Source organism: Pelophylax lessonae (assembly GCF_965119305.1).
Source record: "Pelophylax lessonae genome assembly, chromosome: 4".
In the NCBI taxonomy this organism is placed as follows: domain Eukaryota; kingdom Metazoa; phylum Chordata; class Amphibia; order Anura; family Ranidae; genus Pelophylax; species Pelophylax lessonae.
The window spans coordinates 165,202,706-165,229,820 of record NC_138771.1 but is presented as its reverse complement, the minus strand read 5'-3'; the positions used below and the strand labels follow the sequence as shown (position 1 = coordinate 165,229,820).

Below are 27,115 nucleotides of genomic sequence, written 5' to 3'. Positions count from 1 at the left end.
GACCTTAAAAAGAACAACTTAACACCAAGTTCACCATATGGACCCCTTATGTATTTATACGTGTTGATCATATCCCCCCTTAATCTCCTCTTCTCAAGAATGTAACTTTTGCTCCTGCACTCCTCCAACTCTGCTTTATATTAAATACTTTTTTAAATACTTTTTTTTTTTTTTTTCACTCCAGTGCCATCCCCCGGCACCATTCTTGCCTACTTTAGGATGACATGTCCTGCATCCATTTAAAATATCCTCATCACATATCCATCACTTATCCCAAAAAGCTGCAGGAACACATGCACACAGCAGCCCAAGGTCGGGCCTGGCAGGGCATTATCAGGAGCCGGGTGCAAAAACCCAGAAGAAACAGTTAGTTTCTGATGATTTAGAAAGAAAAGATGGCAGCATGGGACCAAGCCTGGGGCAGTGGAACAGCAGGACAACATTGGATTTACCTGACAGTTGAGTTTTTTTTTCTAAAGAGAATCCTGTATATCAGGTAAAAAGTCATAGTGAAGAAACTGCTGATGTGTGTGTGTCTGTTTCAGCACACATTACACAGGTATGGTCCACTGTTGTCACCATTACAAACTCCACAACACATAGACTATATTATCAAAAGTATTGGAACACCTGCCTTTACACGCACATGAACTTTAATGGCATCCCAGTCTTATTCCATAGAGTTCAATATTGAGTTGGCCCACCCTTTGCAGCTATAATAGCTTAAACTCTTCTGGGAAAGCGGTCCACAAGGTTTAGAAGTGTGTCTATGGTAATGTTTGACCATTCTTCCAGAAGCGCATTTGTGAGGTCAGGCACTGATGTGGACAAGAAGGCCTGGCTTGCAGTCTCTCCTCTAATATATCCCAAAGGTTTACTATCAGGTTGAAGTCAGGACTCTTTGCAGGCCAGTCAAGTTCCTCCACCCCAAACTCGCTCATCCCTGTCTTTATAGACCTTGCTTTGGGCACTGGTTCGCGGTCATGTTGGAACAGGAAGGGGCCATCCCCAAACTGTTCCCACAAAGTTGGGAGCATGAAATTTTCCAAAATATCTTGGTATGCGGATGTCTTAAGAGGTACCATCACTGGAACTAAGGGGCCTAGCCCAACTCCCTTACAAATAACAACCCCACATCACAATCCCCCCTCCACCAAATGATTTGGACCAGTTTTAAAAGCAAGGTCCAAAAAGACATGGATGAGCGAGTTTGGGGGGGAGGAACTTGACTGGCCTGCACAGAGTCCTGACCTCAACCCAATAGAAACACCTTTGTGATGAATTAGAGCAAAGGCTGCGAGCCAGGCCTTCTCGTCCACATTAGTGCTTGACCTCACAAATGCGCTTCTGGAAGAATGGTCAAACATTCCCATAGACACACTCCTATACCTTGTGGACAGCTTTCCAGAAGAGTTGAAGCTGTTATAGCTGCAAAGGGTGGGCCAACTCAATATTGAACCCTACGTACTAAGACTGGGATGCCATTAAAGTTCATGTGCGTGTAAAGGTAAGCGCCCCAATACTTTTGGTAATATAGTATATTTCCTTATGCTGTGCTGTATATTGTATACTTTCGTCACTAGCAATAGTCATTGTGTTCTGTCAGTATGTCAGGGCTTTTTTTCAACTGGAACTTGGTGGAACTCAGTTCCACCACCTCTGGCCCAGGCACTCTGCTCCCTGCTCACTACTATCACTTGTAAACACTGAAGTCCAGCTTCTGTGCTAACAAGTGCCAGGTTGTCTCCCAACGACTCCCACAGATCTGATCTCCTGAGAGACTCCCACTGAGTGCAGGGTGGAGACAAGGGATATTCAGGTGCCCTGGGTGCAGTGCGGATGCCCACACCCACACTGGATGATCTTCCTGCAATTGAGTGAGGCAGAGCCACCTACAGTGTGCAGGGAAGTACTAGAGCCAATTGGATACTTCAGCTTAATAAAGCAACAAAAGTAAGACATGTGAAAGATGGTACAGCTTTTAGAAAATGGGGGCAGTGGAGGGCAAGGTGCATGCAAAGGTCAGAGCTGAAGAGGGGTGAAAGTGAGATGTGGATAGGAGATGCAGGGGTAAGCAGCTGTAGAAGAAGGCTGAACTCTGCACTCTGTGTGTAACCCCCCTCCAAACTCTGCACTCGGTACATAATGCATTCCTGGTATTTGATGCCCCATAAAGACTATCCCACCATTAGTGAAATTTGATGCAGTTTGGAGGGTGGTTAGGGGGTCCTGGTTGAGTTCCTCCATCTATTTTCTGAGAAAATAAGTCCTGTGGAAGGCTCACCACACCTCCCCGCCAACTAACACAATAGCGGTGAAGGAGGGATTCCCCCATCAACACTGACTTTAGCTCATAACAGTAGAACATCAGATAGGTGACAAAATCATAGTGTGCCTAGCTCCACCAGAATATTCTACACATGGTGAATAGAGTTGTGTGTGCTGCAGGGAGTGGTGCTGCTGTGCAGGGTCAGAGCTGTTTTACACTATGGAGGCTCATTATCTCTTTCATGGGGAGTGACCTTAACCGTAACAAGTGAAGGTGGACGTGGAGGTATATGCAGTGTTTACCAACTCTCTGGATCCATATAGTGTATTACGCTCCCCACCCTAGGGGCCCCGATTGGGTGACACCAAAAGCGTTGATCACCTTGCAGGTCATTTCTCTCTGGTAGGAGGCCATTTAGTTCGGTGAAGGAATCACTTAATGTGATGAAAGCTTTTTTCACAGAAGTACTTTCTAGCTGCACATCAGTGTTGCGGCTTTTTCACTTGTTTAGACATTATCACTGGTGTTGTTTATTAACACATATTTATGGACTTTTTTATATCCTAATTTGGACATTTATTATCATTGATGAATCAATGACTTATACAGAGCAACTTTTTTGATATTTAGATTTGTTACTGTGTTTGTCTTGCACTATAGTTGCTGCTCTTCTATCTATTTATTCATTCATTTATTTTTGTGTGTAAGCACGGATTTCTCTTCTTAGTATATATTACAATAAACTCATATATATATATATATATATATATATATATATAGCTCAAAAAAGTAACTTCTATTGCTCTCAGCCTTCCCCGGATCTTCATTTTTTTTGCTGCTGTGATCCAACTTCCTGTTAGAGGGTGGCTACATTCATTCTCTATGGTCCCATTGTATATAGGAACTTAGCCACCTTCTCTTGCTTGCTCCCAAGATGGACTAGGGACTATGGACTATGGGATTTGTAGTGTGCATAGAGCAGTGCACATGACTGCAGACTAACGTTCGCTGTTCATTTGGTGAGGGGGGAGGGAGGAGGAAGAAGAGGTTCAGTAAATTGTAGATGATGTTACAAAGAAGCAGAAAAACATGGTAAGAAATAATTTCATGAAAAATGGACCATTAAGTAGTAGATGTGTATGGATGATTTTCGAAGAATATGGATATAATTTAGTGTCATTATTTCAAAGCTTGTATGCATAATTTGATAGCGGTATTCCTAAGAGTTTGTTTTAAAGAAGATGACAATTTCATTGTTAAGAACAGCAGTATTTCATTTGGTATGAGCAGCTCTATGCTAGCCAATGTAGATCTTTTCAAGACACAGCTCCTTTAGCCGTGGGTCAGCCTATTCACTGAAATATGCTTTACCCTAAAACACCTTTATTGCTTTTGATCTTGCCCAATCCCATCCACTCAATGCAGACATCACAGCCTGGTACCAAAATCGCTTCTGGTTGTCAACACTAACTTAAAAGTTATTGAGGTCTGTTTCTCCCTTTACATTATTTTAAATCCTAATACAACAAGGAATCTGTTAGCATAAGCTTGCTTGTGTAATTAGAACACTTAAAGCGTAACTCCACTTTTGTTGAGAAAAAAAATATTCCCCTCTGAGTGATCTATGTACATTGCAAGGATTATAACAACCTTTCTTGCAGATTCCTACCTTTTATTATTCAGGAGAAATCATTATTTGCTCCTCTGTGCCTCTGTGCTGAGTGAGTCTAATGGGAGTGGTTTCATAATTATCTGTCAGCTGTGCAGCTGCAGGGCTGTAATGAGGGAAGAGGCTGTGCCTGCATCTCTTTAGACGTGTTCCTATCAGTGGCGGCTGGTGCTCAAAGTTTTTTGGGGGGCGCAAACAGAAAAATGTAATAAGCATTGCTTTGCGGCAAAAAACGCTGTAAAAATTTGAGGTCACAAAAGTGTGAAAGGGGCATTCAGTAATTAAGGTATAGCGTGCCCCCTTTCAATGCACAGAGACCAGCGTGCTTCTTTCAATGCACAGTGACCAGCGTGCCCCCTTTCAATGCACAGTGACCAGCGTGCCCCCTTTCAATGCACAGAGACCAGCGTGCCCCCTTTCAATGCACAGAGACCAGTGTGCCCCCTTCCAATGCACAGAGACCAGTGTGCCCCCTTTCAATGCACAGAGACCAGCGTGCCCCCTTTCAATGCACAGAGATCAGGGTGCCCCCTTTCAATGCACAGAGATCAGAGTGCCCCCTTTCAATGCACAGAGATCAGCGTGCCCCCTTTCAATGCAGTGACCAGCGTGCCCCCTTTTAATGCAGAGAGACCAGCATGCCACTTTCAATGCAGAGATCATCATGCCCTCTTTCAATGCAGAGATGCCAGCGTGCCCCCTTTCAATGCAGAGATGTCAGCGTGCCCCCTTCAATGCAGAGATACCAGTGTGCCCCCTTTCAATGCACAGAGATCAGTGTACCCCCTTTCAATGCAGTGACCAGCGTGCCCCCTTTCAATGCAGAGAGACCAGCGTGCCCCCTTCAATGCAAAAATCATCGTGCCCCCTTTCAATGCAGAGAAGCCAGCGTGCCCCCTTTCAATGCAGAGATGCCAGCGTGCCCCCTTTCAATGCAGAGATGCCAGTGTGCCCCCTTCAATGCAGAGATACCAGCGTGCCCCCTTCAATGCAGAGATCATGCCTCCTTTCAATGCAGAGATGCCAGCGTGCTCCCTTTCAATGCAGAGATGCCAGCGTGCCCCCTCTCAATGCAGAGATGCCAGTGTGCCCCCTTCCAATGCAGAGATGCCAGCGTGCCCCCTTTCAATGCAGAGATGCCAGCGAGCCCCCTTTAAATGCAGAGATACCAGTGTACCCACTTTCAATGCAGAGATGCTAGCGTGCCCCCTTTCAATGCAGAGATGCCAGCGTGCCCCCTTTCAATGCAGAGATACCAGCGTGCCTCCTTTCAATGCAGAGATGCCAGCGTGCCCCCTTTCAATGCAGAGATACCAGTGTGCCCCTTTCAATGCAGAGATGCCAGCGTGCCCCCTTTCAATGCAGAGATGCCAGCGTGCCATCTTTCAATGCAGAGATGCCAGCGTGCCCCCTTTCAATGCAGAGATACCAGCGTGCCCCCTTCAATGCAGAGATCATGCCCCCCTTCAATGCAGAGATGCCAGCATGCCCTCTTTCAATGCAGAAATGCCAGCATGCCCCCTTTCAATGCAGAGATACCAGCGTGCCCCCTTTCAATGCAGAGATGCCAGCGTGCCCCCTTTCAGTGCAGAGATGCCAGTGTGCCCCCTTTCAATGCAGAGATGCCAGCGTGCCCCCTTCCAATGCAGAGATACCAGCGTAAGCGTGCCCCCCCCCCCCCCCCCCGTGAGACCAGTGCACTTACCTCAGGCAGCGGCCAATGGCATGGGGTTTGCCTTTCAGGCCAATCAGGAAGCGGGAGGACCCGCTTCCTGATTGGCCAGGAGGAGGATCCGTGTGACAATAGAGAATTATCATTTGCTATTGTCACACAATGGGTGGGCTCGTGGTGCACTGCTCTGCGCCCCGGGTCCACCCTTTGCTGAAACCTATTAGAGCCTCTGGCTCTAATCAGGTGATTAAAAAAAAAAAAAAAGCCCAATTGAACTCCATGCGTCCGATGCCCTGCAGGCAGATTAGGGGGCCGGATGCATGGATAGAGGGGGCGGCGCCCCTGCGCCCCCAACGCACCGGCCGCCACTCGTTCCTATTGAAAGTATCTCACTAAAAATGACATTTTTGATGCCTGAAATCTGACTTGTATCTTAGGCAGACTTCTGGGAACATTGGTGAGCCAATCACACAAGCAGGAAATGATGTTTCTGGGGTGTGGTCAGTACACATTCTGTATACAGAACAGCTCCAGGTAGCCATATTGCATTGCATTTTCAGAAAATTACAACAGCTGCAGATTGAAATGGAAAGTTAATTTAAATAACATTCAATTACAATATGATTTGTGTCGCAATTGTTTACGCTATATTGTTTTTTCTTTTATTTGCAATTTTTTTCCCCATGAAAGTGGAGTTAAGCCCCGTTCACATAGGGGCGACGCTACTTCGCACTGCGACCTCCGAGGTCGCAGTGCGAGCAGCGCGCCGCGACCTCGGAGTGGCCGCCACGGACTTCATAACATTGAAGTCTATGGTGGTCGCCTCCTGGTCGCCCCAAAGAAGCTCCGGACCCTTTTTCTAGGTCGGAGCGACTTGTGTCGCTCCTATTAGAACGGGTCCGCAGCTTCCCTATTGTAGGCGACCTGCGGCGACCAGGTCGCCTCACAGGTCGCCCTAGTGTGAACCGGGACTTACCCTTTAACCTTACATGTTTTGCTTACTGATACTTAAGAAGGATATATGCCAAAACATGTTTTGCTCCATTACAGATGTATGATTATGCTTATAGTGTGCCTCTTTGTTGGCTTATGTGTACTACCAATCTGTGCAATTCAGAATCATCTTTAACCACTTAACGACTGCCCACCGCAGATGTACTGTGGCAGGCAGCCGCTCCTGGGCAAACCGACATAGTACTACGTCGCTCACTCAGAAAAATCTAGGGGGCGAGTGCGCGCCGCTGCCGGCGCACTCCCTCCCCCTGCTCCTCAGCCGGGGAGCCAGTGCGTGTGACCGGCAGCTCTGATGGCCACCGGCCACTCGCGATCTCCCGCAGCTGAGAGAGAAGGACAGATGGCTGATGTAAACACAGCCGTCTGTCATTCTCCCTGAAGTGATCACAGAGGCTTTGTGATCCTTCTATATAGGATCGCATGTCTCTGTGATTACTTCACAAGCCATGCCCCCTGACAGTTAGAATCACGCCCCTAGGGACACATTTAACCCACTGATCACCAGTAATGTTAACCCCCTCCCTGCTAGTGTCATTTTTACAGTAACAGTGCATATTTTACTCACTGATTACTGTAGTAATGTCACTTGTACTCCCAAAAGTGTCAAAAATGTCAGTAAGGGGTCCGATCTGTCCGCCACAATGTCGCAGTCCCGCAAAAAATCGCAGATCGCTGCCATTACAAGTAAAAAAAAACAAAACAATAAAAATGACATTAATCTTTCCCGTAGTTAGTAAACGCAATAACTTTTGCGGAAACCAATCAAAATACACTTATTGATATTTTTTTTATGAAAAATATGTAGCAGAAAACAAATTGGCCTAAAATGTTAAAATTTTTTTGATTTTTACATTTTTTTTGTTGAGAATTTCATATAAAAGAATGTGAAAAATATTGTTATTTTTTTTCAAAATTGTCGCTCTTTTTTTGTTTATAGTGCAAAAAATAAAAATCGCACAGGTGATCAAATACCACCAAAAGAAAGCTCTATTTGTTGGAAAAAAAGGATGACAATTTTATTTGGGGACAGTGTCGCATGACTGCGCAATTTTACGTTAAAGTCAGGCAGTGCCGAATCGCACAATAGGGCCTGCCAAATTAGTAGCAGCCAAATCCTCCGGTCTTAAAGTGGTTAATATATGTTTTTTTTAACCAGATCTGGACTGGAAGGATTTGCACCCTTAATAACCAGGCCATTTTTTTGCGATTCGGCACTGCTTTACTTTAACAGACAATTCCGCGGTCATGCGACGCTGTACCTGAATAAAATGGATGTCCTTTTTTTCCCACAAATAGAGCTTTTTTTGGTGGTATTTTGTCACCTCTGAGATTTTTATTTTTTGGGCTATAAACAAAAAAAGAGCGACGATTCTGAAAAAAAAAAAAAAAAACAATATTTTTCACTATCTGCTATATAAAATTCCCCCAAAAAATTAAAAAATCAATTTATTTGCATCCTTGTAAGCCAATTTGTATTCAGCTACATATTTTTGGTAAAAAAAACCCGCAATAAGCGTATTTTGATTGGCTTGTGCAAAATTTATCGCGTCTACAAACTAGGGGAAAGATTTATTTAATTTTTATTTATTTATTTTTTTACTAGTAATGGTGGCGATCTGTAATTTTTAGCGGGATTGCGACATTGTAGCAGACAGGTTGGACCCCTAACTGACATTTTTGACACTTTTAGAGGCACCAATGACATTACTACAATATTCAGTGCTAAAAATACACACTGTTACTGTAATAATGACACTGGCAGGGTATCACCTTGGGGTGATCTAAGGGTGCGGCGATTCGCGCAGCCGAGCAATCCTGCCACAGTTTATATGTGGCAGGCGGTCGGCAAGTGGTTAAAGTGCAAAGCACTGACTGGATCTTTAAATGCTCACACATACTGAATTGTGCTCAAAGCACGGTTTTTATTTGTCAAAAAGACCTATTTTTTGCTACAACAATGTAACCATGGATCTCCATTGGGTTTAACACAGCGGATTGTTTAGGATTTGCCCACCTATCAGAAAAGTTTTGGTAAATCTCCTGGAATTGCCCGCTTACAATCTTTTTGTACTGTATATGTCCAGAAAAAGAATCATATCTGAGATTTTTCTACTTTTTATCTCCTTTTTAATTCCAAGTTTTTTCATTGCATCAGATTGTATGACATGAGACCCAAAAGGCATGCCTTCATTGTTCTGTTTTCCATTCTAGCTCATTTACCCATATCCCTTTATAACAACACTTAGTTAATCTGAAACAAGTTTTGTTAAACTGTCAAGTCAAGTACCGTATAAATCTTAAGAAACAAAATAATATATTCAAACACTAGCAGCGCTAAATAAACAAACTAAGGAATAAAATCCAAAGTCCTTAAATGGGTAATTCCAGGTCATGTGGTGAGTTGGTTAAACGCAATCCTTTTATCACAGGGAGGGTGTGAGGGGTCCTGGCCGTAGCACCTGATTTCCACCACCACTTTGTGCTCCCCCCCCTATTCTTAAAACTCACCAGAGAATGGTGAATTAAGATCCTTCAAGGAATTCCACCACTCGATTCCAACATTGGACACTGGATCACTTTTGGCTGTACACTCTCCTCCGTTGCCAACAAAACATGTAAGTGAACAAGAGTGGGGCGACAATAGTGTAATTCCGCCAATAACGTTTATTAAACACTAAAACAAACCAAAAGTAGCCCCACTCCCCTCAGGATGTCTACTTACAAGAAATAATGAATAGTGAAGGCATTGAGTAAAATATAATGTAAATTCCGCTGGATCCCTCTGTACCAAACCTTGTGCAATCTGGAGAGGGCACCGGCGTAGTGTAGATGTCCTTATGCGACCGCGCACGACGGCTCTGACGCGTTTCGTCCTCCGACTTCCACAGAGAGCCCGTGTGCGCGGCGCGGTCGTAAGCTATTTATAAATGTGCCGGCAAAGGCGCACTCGCGCCAAAACCAGCGTCACCCGGAAGTAAATGCCCATTACGTACTTCCGGTAATGATCACTTCCGGCGTATAGACCCGCTCCGCCCCGCGTCACAACGCGGGACTTGCGGCACGCCGGAAATGCATCATTGATGTAAACATCCGGTCGGCTTTGATGACGATGCTGTAGGAAGATACCTCCCTATGCTGAATGTCAAATCTCGCGTCTCACAGACACGAAATTCAACACATCCCCGCTCATGGGGGGTTGTCATCTAGCCGCATCCTTATACCAAATCACAGGAAATCCAGGATCTTTGGCCTGAGGTGTTAGTTATTTAAAGACATGAATGCAAAAAATAAATTTCACTAAATGCCATTCACCTCACACAAAATATATGTCATTATTAAAATCACACATATAAAACTCATAAATAATCATAAAAAAAGAAAGTTGATTGCAAATATGTGATAGATAAGGAAAACTTTAAATCTCTAATTAAAAAACAGTTGGAATTAAATTGTCTCGTTTGTCTAAAATATAGAGTAATAAATCAAGATTAAAATTTAAAATTAAAAAATTAATAATTAAAAGTTACATGCGGATATAACATAATAAACACCAAAGGTACCTAATTTTATGGTGATCTCATACACTCCCAACAAAAGAAAGTTAATCATAAAACACTAGTCAAGTATTACTTTAAATAAATGTGCAAAGCGAGACCTCATATCAACTACTGTCATGTGTTTTTTTACTGTTCCAAGTGAATAAATATATTCTCCCAGGACATCAGTAGTTGCTTATAAAGCAGTTGATGTCTAGGTCGACATTGAGTCCATTTGGGTGCAGACTATCAGTCTGGTAGATCCAATTGGTCTCGCGTTTCGATATTTCGCGGACCATGTTGGATCCCCTCCATACTGGATCCACCTTCTCCACACCCCAAAACTTTAACATAGTGGGATCCTTGTTATGCACATTTCGAAAGTGTAGGGATAGATTATGATCTTTGAAACCATTTTTTATATTAGTAATGTGCTCCGATATCCTGACCGACAATGCACGTTTTGTCCTTCCAATGTATAATAGGTTACATGGGCATTGGATACAATACACAACGTGTGTACTGTTGCAGGTAATTAACTCTTTGATTGTAAAAGTAAGTCCATTTGATGGTGAAGAGAAACTTGTGAAGTTTCTTAGATGGGTATTGACCTGTTTACAGGACTTACATCTCCTGCATGCAAAGAAGCCTGTAGAATTGTCCCAAAACATCTTCGGTCTTACGGGGGGGTCCAACACTTTTTTGACTACCTCGTCGCCAAAAGTCGGTCCCCTCTTATATATGAAGGTTGGGCGCTCAGGTAGAAATTCTCTCAAAACTTTGTCCATACACAGAACCGGCCAATGCCTGTTGACAATCTCTTCTACTTCTCGGTATTGGGCACTATACTGTGAGATGAAACTCCATTCATGTGTTTGCGTTCTAACCTTCACCGAGTCTGTTAGACATTCATCTTGGGATAGAGTACCTATTTCTCTAATGGTGTTATCTAGTTTGCTCTCTTGATAACCTTTTTCCACAAATCTCTGCTTAAGAACTAGTGACTGTGTCCTATAATCCTCATCTAGAGTGCAATTCCTTCTAACCCGAAGGAACTGTCCCCTGGGGATATTCGATAACCATTGATGGTGATGTCCACTATGGACAGGGAGATACCCATTTCGGTCGGTGGGCTTGAAGAAAACTTGAGTCTTCAGCCCACCTTCCAAGATGGATATCTCCACATCCAAAAAGTGGACACTCTCGGCTCCAATTAAAGTCCAATTTTATGTTGTTCCGATTATCATTCAATTTGTCACAGAATGACTGTAGTGAGGACTCAGAACCAGCCCACAGGAAGAACAGATCGTCGATATATCTGCGATATAAGATCAGCTCTTCATGCTGGGCTGCATAAATGAACCTATCTTCCCACTCACCCATAAAGATGTTGGCCAAGCTCGGAGCGAATTTGGCCCCCATGGCAACCCCTCTCTGCTGCTGGTAAAACACTTGGTCAAACCAAAAGTAATTTCGAGATAGACAAAAGTCTAGCACATGTCTTTATGGGTGAGTGGGAAGATAGGTTCATTTATGCAGCCCAGCATGAAGAGCTGATCTTATATCGCAGATATATCGACGATCTGTTCTTCCTGTGGGCTGGTTCTGAGTCCTCACTACAGTCATTCTGTGACAAATTGAATGATAATCGGAACAACATAAAATTGGACTTTAATTGGAGCCGAGAGAGTGTCCACTTTTTGGATGTGGAGATATCCATCTTGGAAGGTGGGCTGAAGACTCAAGTTTTCTTCAAGCCCACCGACCGAAATGGGTATCTCCCTGTCCATAGTGGACATCACCATCAATGGTTATCGAATATCCCCAGGGGACAGTTCCTTCGGGTTAGAAGGAATTGCACTCTAGATGAGGATTATAGGACACAGTCACTAGTTCTTAAGCAGAGATTTGTGGAAAAAGGTTATCAAGAGAGCAAACTAGATAACACCATTAGAGAAATAGGTACTCTATCCCAAGATGAATGTCTAACAGACTCGGTGAAGGTTAGAACGCAAACACATGAATGGAGTTTCATCTCACAGTATAGTGCCCAATACCGAGAAGTAGAAGAGATTGTCAACAGGCATTGGCCGGTTCTGTGTATGGACAAAGTTTTGAGAGAATTTCTACCTGAGCGCCCAACCTTCATATATAAGAGGGGACCGACTTTTGGCGACGAGGTAGTCAAAAAAGTGTTGGACCCCCCCGTAAGACCGAAGATGTTTTGGGACAATTCTACAGGCTTCTTTGCATGCAGGAGATGTAAGTCCTGTAAACAGGTCAATACCCATCTAAGAAACTTCACAAGTTTCTCTTCACCATCAAATGGACTTACTTTTACAATCAAAGAGTTAATTACCTGCAACAGTACACACGTTGTGTATTGTATCCAATGCCCATGTAACCTATTATACATTGGAAGGACAAAACGTGCATTGTCGGTCAGGATATCGGAGCACATTACTAATATAAAAAATGGTTTCAAAGATCATAATCTATCCCTACACTTTCGAAATGTGCATAACAAGGATCCCACTATGTTAAAGTTTTGGGGTGTGGAGAAGGTGGATCCAGTATGGAGGGGATCCAACATGGTCCGCGAAATATCGAAACGCGAGACCAATTGGATCTACCAGACTGATAGTCTGCACCCAAATGGACTCAATGTCGACCTAGACATCAACTGCTTTATAAGCAACTACTGATGTCCTGGGAGAATATATTTATTCACTTGGAACAGTAAAAAAACACATGACAGTAGTTGATATGAGGTCTCGCTTTGCACATTTATTTAAAGTAATACTTGACTAGTGTTTTATGATTAACTTTCTTTTGTTGGGAGTGTATGAGATCACCATAAAATTAGGTACCTTTGGTGTTTATTATGTTATATCCGCATGTAACTTTTAATTATTAATTTTTTAATTTTAAATTTTAATCTTGATTTATTACTCTATATTTTAGACAAACGAGACAATTTAATTCCAACTGTTTTTTAATTAGAGATTTAAAGTTTTCCTTATCTATCACATATTTGCAATCAACTTTCTTTTTTTATGATTATTTATGAGTTTTATATGTGTGATTTTAATAATGACATATATTTTGTGTGAGGTGAATGGCATTTAGTGAAATTTATTTTTTGCATTCATGTCTTTAAATAACTAACACCTCAGGCCAAAGATCCTGGATTTCCTGTGATTTGGTATAAGGATGCGGCTAGATGACAACCCCCCATGAGCGGGGATGTGTTGAATTTCGTGTCTGTGAGACGCGAGATTTGACATTCAGCATAGGGAGGTATCTTCCTACAGCATCGTCATCAAAGCCGACCGGATGTTTACATCAATGATGCATTTCCGGCGTGCCGCAAGTCCCGCGTTGTGACGCGGGGCGGAGCGGGTCTATACGCCGGAAGTGATCATTACCGGAAGTACGTAATGGGCATTTACTTCCGGGTGACGCTGGTTTTGGCGCGAGTGCGCCTTTGCCGGCACATTTATAAATAGCTTACGACCGCGCCGCGCACACGGGCTCTCTGTGGAAGTCGGAGGACGAAACGCGTCAGAGCCGTCGTGCGCGGTCGCATAAGGACATCTACACTACGCCGGTGCCCTCTCCAGATTGCACAAGGTTTGGTACAGAGGGATCCAGCGGAATTTACATTATATTTTACTCAATGCCTTCACTATTCATTATTTCTTGTAAGTAGACATCCTGAGGGGAGTGGGGCTACTTTTGGTTTGTTTTAGTGTTTAATAAACGTTATTGGCGGAATTACACTATTGTCGCCCCACTCTTGTTCACTTACATGTTTTGTTGGCAACGGAGGAGAGTGTACAGCCAAAAGTGATCCAGTGTCCAATGTTGGAATCGAGTGGTGGAATTCCTTGAAGGATCTTAATTCACCATTCTCTGGTGAGTTTTAAGAATAGGGGGGGGAGCACAAAGTGGTGGTGGAAATCAGGTGCTACGGCCAGGACCCCTCACACCCTCCCTGTGATAAAAGGATTGCGTTTAACCAACTCACCACATGACCTGGAATTACCCATTTAAGGACTTTGGATTTTATTCCTTAGTTTGTTTATTTAGCGCTGCTAGTGTTTGAATATATTATTTTGTTTCTTAATATTATCGGACACCTTTTTGTAGTTGATCTTATCCTTTATAGCAGCTGCTTTGACGTCAAGTCGATATTATTGATTTTATTCTTGTGCCTTCTTATTGATTTTAGCGCAGGGTGAGTGTATTTATAGGATTTCATTTTTCATATATTTATCACTCCTTACTGACCGTATAAATCTTGTTTTTGTAAAACAAATTGTTTTAAATGTCTTCATTTAAAATCATAAATCTTCCCTGTATGTTTTGCACCTATTGTCAAATTGCAGCATCTCATATTGACACTGTTAAGTACCAAAGGTCTTGTGTGGGCAGAAAGTAAAAACACAGAGTTTTTAAGGAGTATAGGGTCTTTATTTTGGGGTCCTTGACACTCATTCTTGTTTGCACAGGGGTATTTAAATGCTGATATGTGGAGTTATTGGGTTATTTATGGTTGTGCTGGGTTGGGATGGCAGGAGACATTAAGGAAGAACTCTCCTCACAAGGAGTGCACATATGCACCCATCTTGTGAGTGATAGGAATGTTGGGTCGTGTGCTTCCCTTGGGGGAGCATTGGATCTGCTCCCTAGTGGAGATTAAGAAAGAAATAGAGCTGGTATCCTTCATAGGGTGAAGCATGTTGAACAGTGGCGGCCGGTGTACAGAGGGCGCAGGGGCGCCGCCCCCCCATCCAGGACGCATGGAGTTCAATGGGGATTTTTTTTGGCATCACCTGATTAGAGCCAGAGGCTCTAATAGGGCGATGCAAACAGTGGACTCGGGGTGCAGAGCAGTGCAAACCCACCCATTGTGTGACAATAGCGAATTAAAATTTGCTATTGTCACACCGATCCTCCTCCTGGCCAATCAGGAAGCGCGTATCTTCCTGATTGGCCGCAAGGCAAACTTCATGCCATTGGCCGAGGAGGAGGCGGGAGCAGAGGACTCAGAGATGCGCCGCCGGGACCGAGGAGAAGCCGATGCCGAGAGACTGATCAGAAGCCGCCCGCCGCTGCTGCTCCACGTAAGTAAGGGGGCACACACGCTGATCTCTGCATTGGGGGCATGTATGCTGGTCACTATATTGAGGGCACACACGCTGATCTCTGCATTGGGTGCATGTATGCTGGTCACTACATTGGGGGCACGCACGCTGATCTCTGCATTGGGGGAATGTATGCTGGTCACTACATTGGGGGCACGCACGCTGATCTCTGCATTGGGGGAATGTATGCTGGTCACTACATTGGGGGCATGTGCGCTGGTCACTGCATTGGGGGCATGTATGCTGGTCACTATATTGGGGGCATGTACGCTGGTCACTGCATTGGGGGCATGTATGCTGGTCACTGCATTGGGGGCATGTATGCTGGTCACTGCATTGGGGACACACATGCTGATCTCTGCATTGGGGGCATTTATGCTGGTCACTGCATTGGGGGCATGTATGCTGGTCCCTGCATTGGGGGCATGTATGCTGGTCACTACATTGGGGGCACGCACGCTGATCTCTGCATTGGGGGCATGTATGCTGGTCACTATATTGGGGGCATGTATGCTGGTCACTGCATTGGGGGCATGTATGCTGGTCACTGCATTGGGGGCATGTATGCTGGTCACTGCATTGGGGGCATGTATGGTGGTCACTACATTGGGGGCACGCACGCTGATCTCTGCAATGGGGGCATGTATGCTGGTCACTACATTGGGGGCAGGCACGCTGATCTCTGCATTGGGGGCATGTATGCTGGTCACTGCATTGGGGGCATGTATGCTGGTCACTGCATTGGGGGCATGTACGCTGGTCACTGCATTGGGGGCATGTACGCTGATCTCTGCATTGGGGGAATGGTATGCTGGTCACTGCATTCAAGGGGGCATGTATGCTAGTCACTACATTGGGGGCATGTACGCTGATCTCTGCATTGAAGGGGGCATGTACTCTGGTCACTGCATTGAAGGGGGCATGTACGCTGGTCACTGCATTGAAAGGGGCATGTACACTGGTCACTGCATTGAAAGGGGACACGCTGGTCACTGTGCATTGAAAGGGGGCACGCTGGTCACTGTGCATTGAAAGGGGGCACGTTGGTCTCTGTGCATTGAAAAGGTGCATGCTGGTCTCTCTGCTTTGAAAGGGGGCACACTATATCTTAATTACTGAAGGCCCCTTTCACATGTTTGCAACCTCAAAGTCACGCGATTTTTTACAGCGTTTTTTGCCGCAAAGCAATGCCTATTACATTTTCCTGTTTGTGCCCCCCCCCCAAGGATATCTGCCAGAACCTGTGTTCACTTGAGGTTTTATAGGTTAACGTTATGCTGGCATAAGAAGAAAAATGGTTCACAATTGCTTTTGCCTGCACTGAATTTTGCAATGTTTACTTCAGGTAAATAATTCACCTTTCTTTAAGTATAGCACCCTGTCTGGACATTCGCTTATTTGCTTGGCCAAATTCTCTTAATGGAAGTTTCAGTGTGGGAAATAAAAGCGACATTGGTAAAGAGTGCTTGGCTCTATAGTGGCACTGGCTAATCTGACTCTACCAGGCTGGATCCCACCCAATATTTCTGAGGGGGTGAATATATTGTGGGTAATGACCTTCACACTAGCTGGTGTCCATCCAATTAATAGGAGTCTTAGTAAAATGGCCCCCTGTGTTGGAAAATTGGAAGAGCTCCTATACGATTGCCAGAAATCTGCTGAGGTGCTAGGGTTTGAGCTCCCTCCAGTGGTTTGAGTGTAGAAGAGAGCTAGACATTCAGGTGACAGATCTCAGAACTGAACTGAAGAGAAGAGGTATGCTGTGCATCAAGGGGTTAACTACTCTCAGAGGGTACTCCATGCTACACTGCTAGAAAGAAATTTACACCCAAATTACAAGAGGACTACCATGGACAGGGTTGGACAAATCCCAGGAGGCAGGTAAGCATTGTGTCTTTGTCAACCTCTAGAAACAGGTCAACTTTTTTGCTAAAGATGTGTCAGTTAAGGAAACTTATCATTGCAGCATTTAGTTCACATCTGTCACTGGCCTTACATCAATAATATGCTGTAACACATTCACTGTGAAAAGACATATCAACTTCTACAGATAATTTTAGTGCTGGAAAAGGATATGCAGTATGGAATCCGTTAATATGCACCCTATTTATTGGGTTTCGTTTACTAAAGGCAAATAGACCATTCATTTTTGCAAGGAAAGTTGCTCTTTGCAAGGGAATTTTCCCCAGAGCAGTAGTAAAGGAGTTGTAGCTCTGCTAACTTCCATCATCCAATCATGTACAAGCGAAAATGCTGTTTTTTTTTTCCTTGCAAGTAATTGAGTATTCTTTACAAAGTGAAACTTCACCACCTTCACTAAGCACTGGGGGAAATTCCCATGCAAAGTAAACAGCCTATTTACCTTTAGAATATCAACCCTATTGTGTTTCTGCTTCTACTAGAGGTCAGTTCAGCGGACTGACTATTTTGCATTATCTTAAAACATATTAAATATTGTTTTCTTTTAATGCCAAGATCTGTATACTCCATAGTGACTCCTGGCATTGTCATGACACTTGCTGGAAGATCGCATCACATTTTATGATTCCCTATTCAGTATTTTCTCCACTCATTAAAAGTTTGTTGGGCTTCACCAGCCTGTACATTTAACAACTTTCCTTAGTTTCAAGACCTGCATTGCTTGTGTCTCAGTAATTAAAGGGAATGCTTCACAGCCCTGACTGTAAGCCAGTTTGTAAATGCTTACTCTTCCTTGTTAAATGGTACAATGTTGAATGTGTCTAATAATTTACAAATCCTTAACATATACTATACTGCTGATACGTTAAGATATATTGTACTAAATAAAAAAGTACATTAAAGGTATATTAATTGCATGAACATGGAATAGTGCATTCTAATTTAAGTAATTTAAAGTATATACAATTTTCATAATAATCATTTTCACACCCCTTCAGGTTGTGTAAACTATTAACCAGCAAAAGCAAATGAGCAGCAATCTTCAGAAGCCAACTGATTAATTTTCCTATATCTTTACCAAGAATGCAAAGGCTTTATTGCTACGATCCATTCTAATGTATTCCTTTTACAGCTGTGATCTCTTGTGTTTGTTTTCAGCTTTCTGGTGTCCATGTATGATTTTCTATTATATATGACACAATCCAATAAAACAGGTTCTGAGACCAAGAGCAGTTAGCATACGTGTTGCATGCCTGGATAGTGTGCCTACTACATAGGAATGTTTGTAGCCCTAAATGTCAGTCAGTCTAAAATTAGATTTTACCTGATAGTATGATAACGATTATGAATTTAGCACCATGCTTTAATCTCATCATCAATGCTTAACAAGGCAATAATATCTAAGTGGTTTTTGTTTCATTTATATAATAAAATTGTAAATTCTTTTGTGCAATGCTCCTACACCTGCTGCTCCATAAACAGTTATGGCATTGTTTTATGCCTTACTTTTAAGTGATTACTTAGTACAACACTATGGAAAATACTGGCAGTATATAAATCAAAGAATAATGACTGATTTGAGATGATCTAACTACAGTTATTGGCACCAAATCATCTGTTTTGTGTTTGCAAAATAATAATAAAAAAAAAAAAAACATAAAACAATGCATACAATGCAGTCATTTATGGCAGCCAATCAGACTTCATGATTCTTAAGCTACAGCAGTTTGCATGCCATCATTATCCCTTGCATTGACTATGTATGCATTCTAGTATCTCAATACAATTGGGAAAACAAAAAATTGGTTGTAGCACTTGTTAGTGCTATATCTGATAGCTGAATTTTGCTATAACAAATGTCCTGCTGATGTGAAAAAATAAATAAAACTATTTTTTTCCTATGAAGTGCTGATTGTTTGTAGCTATTGTATGCTCGTCTCTGAGAAGTCAGACAGAAGTGTCTTATGGATTTGTCTGTATATTTCTATTCTGTATTTACATACATAAATATGAGTCTACAGGGAGTTTCTAATTGCACACCATTTGAAGCGTTTCTACTCTGATAAATTATGACCAATGACACACACAGCGTACTTTCCCTAATCAACAAGGGTAATGATATAGGAAGGCTGAAAATGTAGTTCCCATTCAGCTTCACAACTTCAGATAGTCTACATGATTGTTAACACTTCACTGGACTGTGTCTATAATAACTATTTTTTTTTATTATCATAAGCCTAGCATTATGTTTTTTAGAAGGTGTATCTAAAAGTTAGATTCTATACTATTTAATTCAGTTAGAAAGCTATGTGTTAGAGTATAACATGTGTGCCTTTAAATGAAAGACATTTAAACTCCTAATAGCATTTATAACTTATAACTTTATAACTCCTTATAGCATCCTATTCAAGAAGACAAAATACATATAATACATTTCATTACACTGTATATATCTATATATATATATATATATCTCTATCTATCTATCTATATAGATATATAGATATATATCTATATATATATAGATATACATATTTAAATTGTCCATTCTCATCCAAAACTAGTGTCAAGGTAAACTTTAATAAGTTTACAAGGTGCAAAATGTCTGTGTGATATATATATATATATATATATATATATATATATATAATTGTAAAAAACATTTGTTCTGCAACATATAAAAATATATAAATCTTGCAAATGATCAACTTGGAATCACTGTGGTTTTCCACTGTTAACAACAGACAATTCAAGTTACAACTCCCTCCATTCCTTTGCTCCCTGCGCTTATCACAAGTATAACACCTGTCATCAGAAAGATGTTATTCTGCTCAATTCTTCTACTTTTACTATAGGGGGAACAAGTGATGTGAAACAAAAAAACAATCTAAGATCATAAGTAGGAATAAACTGAAGAGAGAAGCAGTGCATGCCTTTTCCTAAATGTCACATTGCCTGACTTGTAGTGAAAGTGTCAGCAGTACTATGTACTCACCTGAATGTGGCAGTGCTGATGAGTGACGCTCCCTTCTCTCTGCCTCTCAGGATAAAGAGATTCATCAGGCAGCTGCCTCTGACTTGAAAGTCTGCTCCCCCTCTCTCGTTCACTCTTCCCCCTCCTCACTCTTAAGGAAGGGGCTCTGATATTTTCTCTATGGTAACGCTCCCCTCTCCTGTGTAGATAGAAAAGCAATGATAACAATTTCTCCAATAACTTATGGACAAAGACAAGATTTTATTATGGAATAGTAAGCAAATGTTACCCTTGTGGTCACTCCTTTATTTCATTCATTCATATTGTACTGGTATAATTTGTAGTACTTCGCTAAGCACTTTGAACCATTAACTTTATGTAGATATATAATAGAACACACTGGATATAATCTGTGCTATGACATAGTAATCTTAAACAAAATATTTATCAGATATTGACAACAAACTAAAATGGTTATATATGTATATATTTGCTCTAAAATAGTCCAGGGAAAATGCAAAGGTCCGGTCAGTAACATGTTCTTTCATGTGAGGTCCAAAATGTCTTGACTCAGATCCTAGTATTTATGTAGTCATTTTATGTCAATCAAAAAAATAAGCATTTTCCATAGCATTTCAGTAATATATATTGCCAATTTTCACAATGTCCTCTTACATCAGGTGTCCCCATCAGATTGCCCCTTTACATCAGAAGTCCCCTTCAGATTGCCCCCTTACATCAGGTGTCCCCATCAGAGAGCCCCCTTACATCAGGTATCCCAATCAGAGAGCCCCCTTACATCAGGTATACCAATCAGAGAGCCCCCTTACATCAGGTTTCCCAAGCAGAGAGCCCCCTTACATCAAGGCTCCCCATCAGATTGCCCCCTTACATCAGGTATCCCCATCGGATTGCCCCCTTACATCAAGGCTCCCCATCAGATTGCCCCCTTACTTCAGGTATCCCCATCAGATTGCCCCCTTACATCAGTGTCCAAAACAGATTTCCCCAATTACATAAAGTGTCCCCATCAGATTGCTCCCTTATATCAGGTGTCCCTATCGAATTGCTCCATTACAATTAGGTGTCTCCATCAGGTTGCCCTTCTTTCATCAGGTGTTCCCATAAAATTGACCCCTTACATCACGTATTACCATCAGAGTGCCTTTGTTACATCAGGTCTCCTAATCGGATAGTCCCCCTCACATCACATGTCCCTATCAGAGTGCTCTATTAAATCATGTGTCTCCATCAGATTACCGCCTTACATCAGGTATCCCTATGAGATTGCCCCCCTTATATCAGGTGTCCCCATCAGAGAGCCCCCTTACATCAGGTGTCCCAATCAGAGAGCCCCATTACATCAAGGCTCCCCATCAGATTGCCCCCTTACATCAGGTATCCCCATCATATTGCCCCCTTACATCAGTGTCCAAAGCAGATTGCCCCAATTACATCAAGTGTGCCCATCAGATTGCCCGCTTATATCAGGTGTCCCTATCAAATTGCTCCATTACAATTAGGTGTCTCCATCAGACTGCCCTTCTTTCATTAGGTGTCCCCATAAAATTGACCCCTTACATCAAGTATTACCATCAGAGTGCCTTTCTTACATCAGGTCCCCCAATCAGACAGTCCCCCTTACATCATATGTCCCTATCAGAGTGCTCCATTAAATCACGTGTCTCCATCAGATTACCGCCTTACACCAGGTATCCCTATCAGATTGCCAGCTTACATCAGGTGTCCCTTTTGGATTGCCCCTCACATCAGGTGTCCCAATCAGAGTACCCTTCTTTCATCAGGTGTCCCTATCAGAGTGCCAGTTTGCACAATCATGGCAAACTTGATTTGTAGTGAGTTCAGCAAACTGTTTTAGCTTCCATGTATAGTAATGATTGCAGTAGACACATACAAGGACTTGCTCTGTCCTCTTTTACGATAGGCTGTATTTCACTTACTATACTTGTCAGTGGAATAGACAGAATGGCTTTCCTATTGTCTATGTAGCGTTATCACTGACGGAACTTGTTATAGCTTGGGTATGGCTTCCTGCCAATTGCTCCAATTGCACGTGCTTGAACAACATATTCCTCTGACAAACAGAGTAGGGAATGTAAACTGAAAATCAGAGGGGGCTCCCTTCAATTACATGACCGCAGGAGCCTTGATGGGTGTACACTTGTCCATGCTCTCATATACAGAGCCCTAAATCCAATACCTACATAAAGGAGTTGCAAAGAAATGACAATCTACAATACAATACGGTTGCACAAAACGGAAAAAAACAACACTTTTACAAAAGCACACTTTTATATAAAGGATTTTGTTTAAAAAATGCATTATAAAATGTGATTTTAACAAAACATTTTAAGAAAGTGCATCATTTAGACCATGTGCCTTGATGCACTAGCTGAGTGTCACAGTTGCATTAAAGTCTTCTTACTACAGTATATACCATACACATGCTTGTGAGTCACGACCAAGATTTTCTCAAGACTTTACATAAAGGAATCTCATTTTGCTACTGTGCATATGGGGCCAAAGTGAGCTGGTAAGCCAGTCTTAAAAGATGCATTGGTGCTGATATACCAAAGGGTCAGTGCACTTGTCACTGCATCAATCATGTGGACAGCCATATCGTATCTTTGTGATAATTACTATATGCCTGGACATGCAGGTACAGAGTACAACATATATACCTTGAGTTTATTAATAGGTCTGGTTTGCTATGGGATGTTTCCTCTAGCATCCAAATGTAACCCAAATATTTTTGGATCTGTCTACTGGTAAAGTTCTTAATGTACATACCATATAGAAATTAAACCGTATTAGGGTGAGCTGCCGTATTTAAAAAAAATAAAAAATCAGTTATAGTACAGAAAAGTACCCAAGCCCAATCTTCTTAGCACCCTAATTTATACTAGAACCCCTCTGCCTATGATTCTTTTTTTTATGTCAGTAAAAAACTTAAAAAGCTTTAGTTAACCATATATGAAGTGTGGGGTGGGGCAGGTTTCATTCAATGGTGCTTTTTGAGATTCCAATTAAAAATGTCTCCTGCCTTTTTAATAGCCTAATTGGCGCAGCATGTAGTTTTTAGTCCTGCTGGTTTGCACAGTGTATATGCATTTCATTGCTTTTAATCAAATAAAATGCTAACACATACATGAAAAAAGCAACATTATTTGGTTGTTTAATACAAATAAGCTTAGCGCTGTTTGCATGAACCATCAGTAGATAGTTTCAGGGATAATGATTGCTGTGCACCCCAATTTTTGCATGCCCATGTGGGCTTTTATGTAACAGGGTATTAGGATCTAGGTGCTAGTCAGTGGGAGTTCTGCTGTAGTTTTAGCACTAGGTGTCACTGTTCACAGTTTTTATGTGTGCAGTTATGCAAGGTTCCTTTTATGGGTAGTTCCCTTCAACCATGCACACTAGTAAGGGATATAAGGACCGGATAGGAAAAGTTAGAGGGGCCTGCATGGGAATAGATCAGGGAGGACATATCAGCTCTATGTGAGTGATAAAATAGCAATGTGACCACCTCACACTTTCAGAGAGTAGGGCTGCACACAAATATAGTAAGAACTTTTTTTTTACTATACTATATAGTGGCTTCAACTCTGGGGGTGCAGACAAATTCTTTGGTGGTGGACTGGCTGGACTACGTCGTCGGCAATGAGTGATGAATAGATGGATAGAGATACATGTTCTCTGTATCCCTTCTGGAACAAGTGAATTGGCTTGAGGTCAGCAGTCTATGAGAAAAGAGCACAGGTTATTTCAGCAGCTTATTATTCATAGCATAGTGAGCACCACAGCACTCTTCAAGAGGCAGCTGCCAGTGACGAAGCAACACGTAAGAAGAAATGTCTCCTTGACACGTTCATTAAAGACTATCCACATCTAAAGTGAATTTAGATTGCCGTTTCCCCTTCAATATGCTGTAAAGGATATCTTGTTGCTTTGAGACGGTATTGCACAACCAATATCTGGGGAAAGTGAACTGAGTAGCTAGTTGGGTCTGGGAACTGGTGATGGTCTGCCAGTCTGGTGGTGACAGTTCTCCTGTTCAGACCATGTCTAGACCAAGCTTCTTGTAACCCCATGATCATGGTGTATTTTGGCCAGGTGTGTGGTGCAACCCCCAACAGACGTGACCTGCAAACACAACCCTTACAAATCTGTAGTTCACTGTAGACCTTCAGTGTAGGAAAAGGCTAATCAACCTACTGTTAGGGGGCACTACAAGCAGTGCAAGAGTACCGTAGCAATATATTTCTGATCTCATCTATATGCTTTAATAGGGAGTCTATGCATTAGTAAATACAAATGGCCCCTGTGCACACCCCTGTAGCTGGCCTATACAGCAAGGAGCACATGGAAGGGTGACGCATGTCAAATAAAACCAAAGCAAATTCCCAGTTTAACTTACTGACCAGCCTGCAACAACCAAATTATCCTCTCTGTGGATAAAAACAGGGGTTTAGTTTGCACACATTTACAAATACATGCGTACGCTGTAGAGCCACTTCACAGCACCCCAGTATTATTTGCAGTCCAAACTCTAAATTTTGTCTATGCATTAGAACACACAAACGGTGGCAAAAATTTCTAGTTCCTCTGTACTATTTTGTTGTTATGTTTTATGAATGTCTATGTGCAATTCCTTCTCAATGAAATAATGTGTGAGGCTATACTTTGCTTTTACCGATCTTCATGTTACTATGGAATCCTCTGAATGGTCGCTCTGATATTCTGTATTGGATTTGGACTGAAACCAGAACATTTTTCAGGCAGTTCTCCAGTTAGAGCTTAGCCTTTAGAGCTCCCAGAAAAAATGCTGTGGTTTGGCTTGCTGATTCTTCATCCAGACTACAATTCTGTAATTGCTGAAAACACCAGCAATAAAGCACATTCTACAATTTGAAAAATTAAAGCCTTTGGTAGCAAAATGTATGCATTAAAAATGTATATACATTGTCTGGGTCCTGTCACTATGTCATATTTTCATTGTATTTTTGGGTACAGTGGTATATTAGCAGGAGTCAGTGGGGCAATGAGGACACCAGCTGGTTTGAATAAGCATATCTAATAAATAATCAAATAATCAGGCATTATACAATGTTTCTTTTATTTATTTTGTAGAAATACATTTACCAGCATTGCATGTGTTTATAGATACAGGATATGTATATATACTGTGCATATATATATATATATACACAATATATTACCAAAAGTTTTGTGACGCCTGCCTTCACACACACATGAACTTTAATGACATCTAGTCTTAGTCCGTGGGGTTCAATATTGAGTTTGCCCACCCTTTGCAGCTATAACAGCTTCAACTCTTCTGGAAAGGCTGTCCACAAGGTATAGGAGTGTGTCTATGGGAATGTTTGACCATTCTTCCAGAAGCGCATTTGTGAGGTCAGACACTGATGTGGACAAGAAGGCCTCTCTCGCAGTCTGCGCTCTAATACATACCAAAGGTCTTATATCGGGTTGAGGTTAGAACTCTGTACAGGCCAGTCTAGTACCTCTACCCCAAACTCGCTCATCCATGTCTTTATGGACCTTGCTTTGTGCACTGGTGCGCAGTCATGTTAGAACAAGAAGAAGCCATCCCCAAACTGTTCCCGCAAAGTTGGGAGCATGAAATTATCCAAAATGTCTTGGTATGCTGTCGCCTTCAAATTTCCCTTAACTGGAACTAAGGGGCCAAACCCAACGCCTGAAAAACAACCCCATACCATAATCCCCCCTCCACCAAATGATTTGGACCAGTGCACAAAGCAAGGTCCATAAAGACATGGATGAGCGAGTTTGGGGTGAAGGAAATTGACTAGTCCTGACCTTTACCCGATAGAACACCTTTGGGATGAATTAGAGGGAAGACTGCGAGCTAGGCCTTCTCCTCCAACATCAGTGCCTGACCTCACAAATGCACTTCAGGAAGGATGGTCAAACATTCCCATAGACACACTACTAAACCTTGTGGACAGCCTTCCTAGAAGAGTTGAAGCTGTTATAGCTGGAAAGCGTGGGCCAACTCAATTTTGAACCCTACGGACTAAGACTGGGATGCCATTAAAGTTCATGTGCATGTAAAGGCAGGCGTCCCAATACTTTTGGTAATATAGTATATATATATGCATGCACACACATTCTTGCCAGCTAGCTATTTCACCCATCAATAACTTTATTTTAAATGCAAAGATATTACCTGTTGGTGTTTTGATATATATTTGACACAGTAATTGTACATTTGGGTGTATTCACATAAAATGTAAGACAGAATTTCCACAATATGATCTTAACACTAGATTTTTTTTGTGTTTGAAGACGGAAACCTAAAAATGTATAAAACGATGTGAAATTAGATCAGTTTCTAATAAAACCTTGGGGTGGTTTAGCAAAAAACTGGCTCATTATTTTAGAGACAAGCTAAAAATATGCACCATGCAATTATAGGCAAAAGAACTGAGCAGTATACCTACACTAGAGCAATCATTTTTCAACTCCAGTCTGACTTTTTCTATATCTTACATATGTTTTAGAGAAGGCATCCTAGGGGTGTCTTGGATGAACAGCAGCAGGCAAGCACCAGCAGAGCAGTACATCAAGGTGAAGTGGTGAGTCCTAGCAGTACAGTGCATGCGGATCTGAAAGACCAAGCACAAGTAGTGGGGTGCACACCAGCCACAAAGGATTAGGGCCCATACTAGTGTTCCTGAGGCACTTTCAAATCTTTTATGGCTACCTTCTAATTTAACAGCTCCTATAATTTCCCCATTTACAGTGCAACCAGATATTCAGATAGAAACCAAACTTTTTTTTGGTATTGTTTTTACCAAAGATTTATTTAATTCAATTTTGGACCAATGTAGTTTTTGCCCAAC

At 42.1% G+C, this 27,115-nt stretch overlaps 1 protein-coding gene across 1 annotated transcript in view; it reads right to left on the bottom strand.

Moving 5' to 3' along the window:
• Positions 1-20,344, bottom strand: part of UCN3 (urocortin 3) — a 56,266-nt gene extending 35,922 nt beyond the window's left edge. Inside the window, exon 1 of the mRNA XM_082256967.1 lies at positions 20,226-20,344. The gene's annotated coding sequence lies outside the window, so the exon portion shown is untranslated. The remainder of the gene's footprint in view (positions 1-20,225) is intronic.
• Between the last annotated feature and the right edge of the window lie 6,771 nt (positions 20,345-27,115).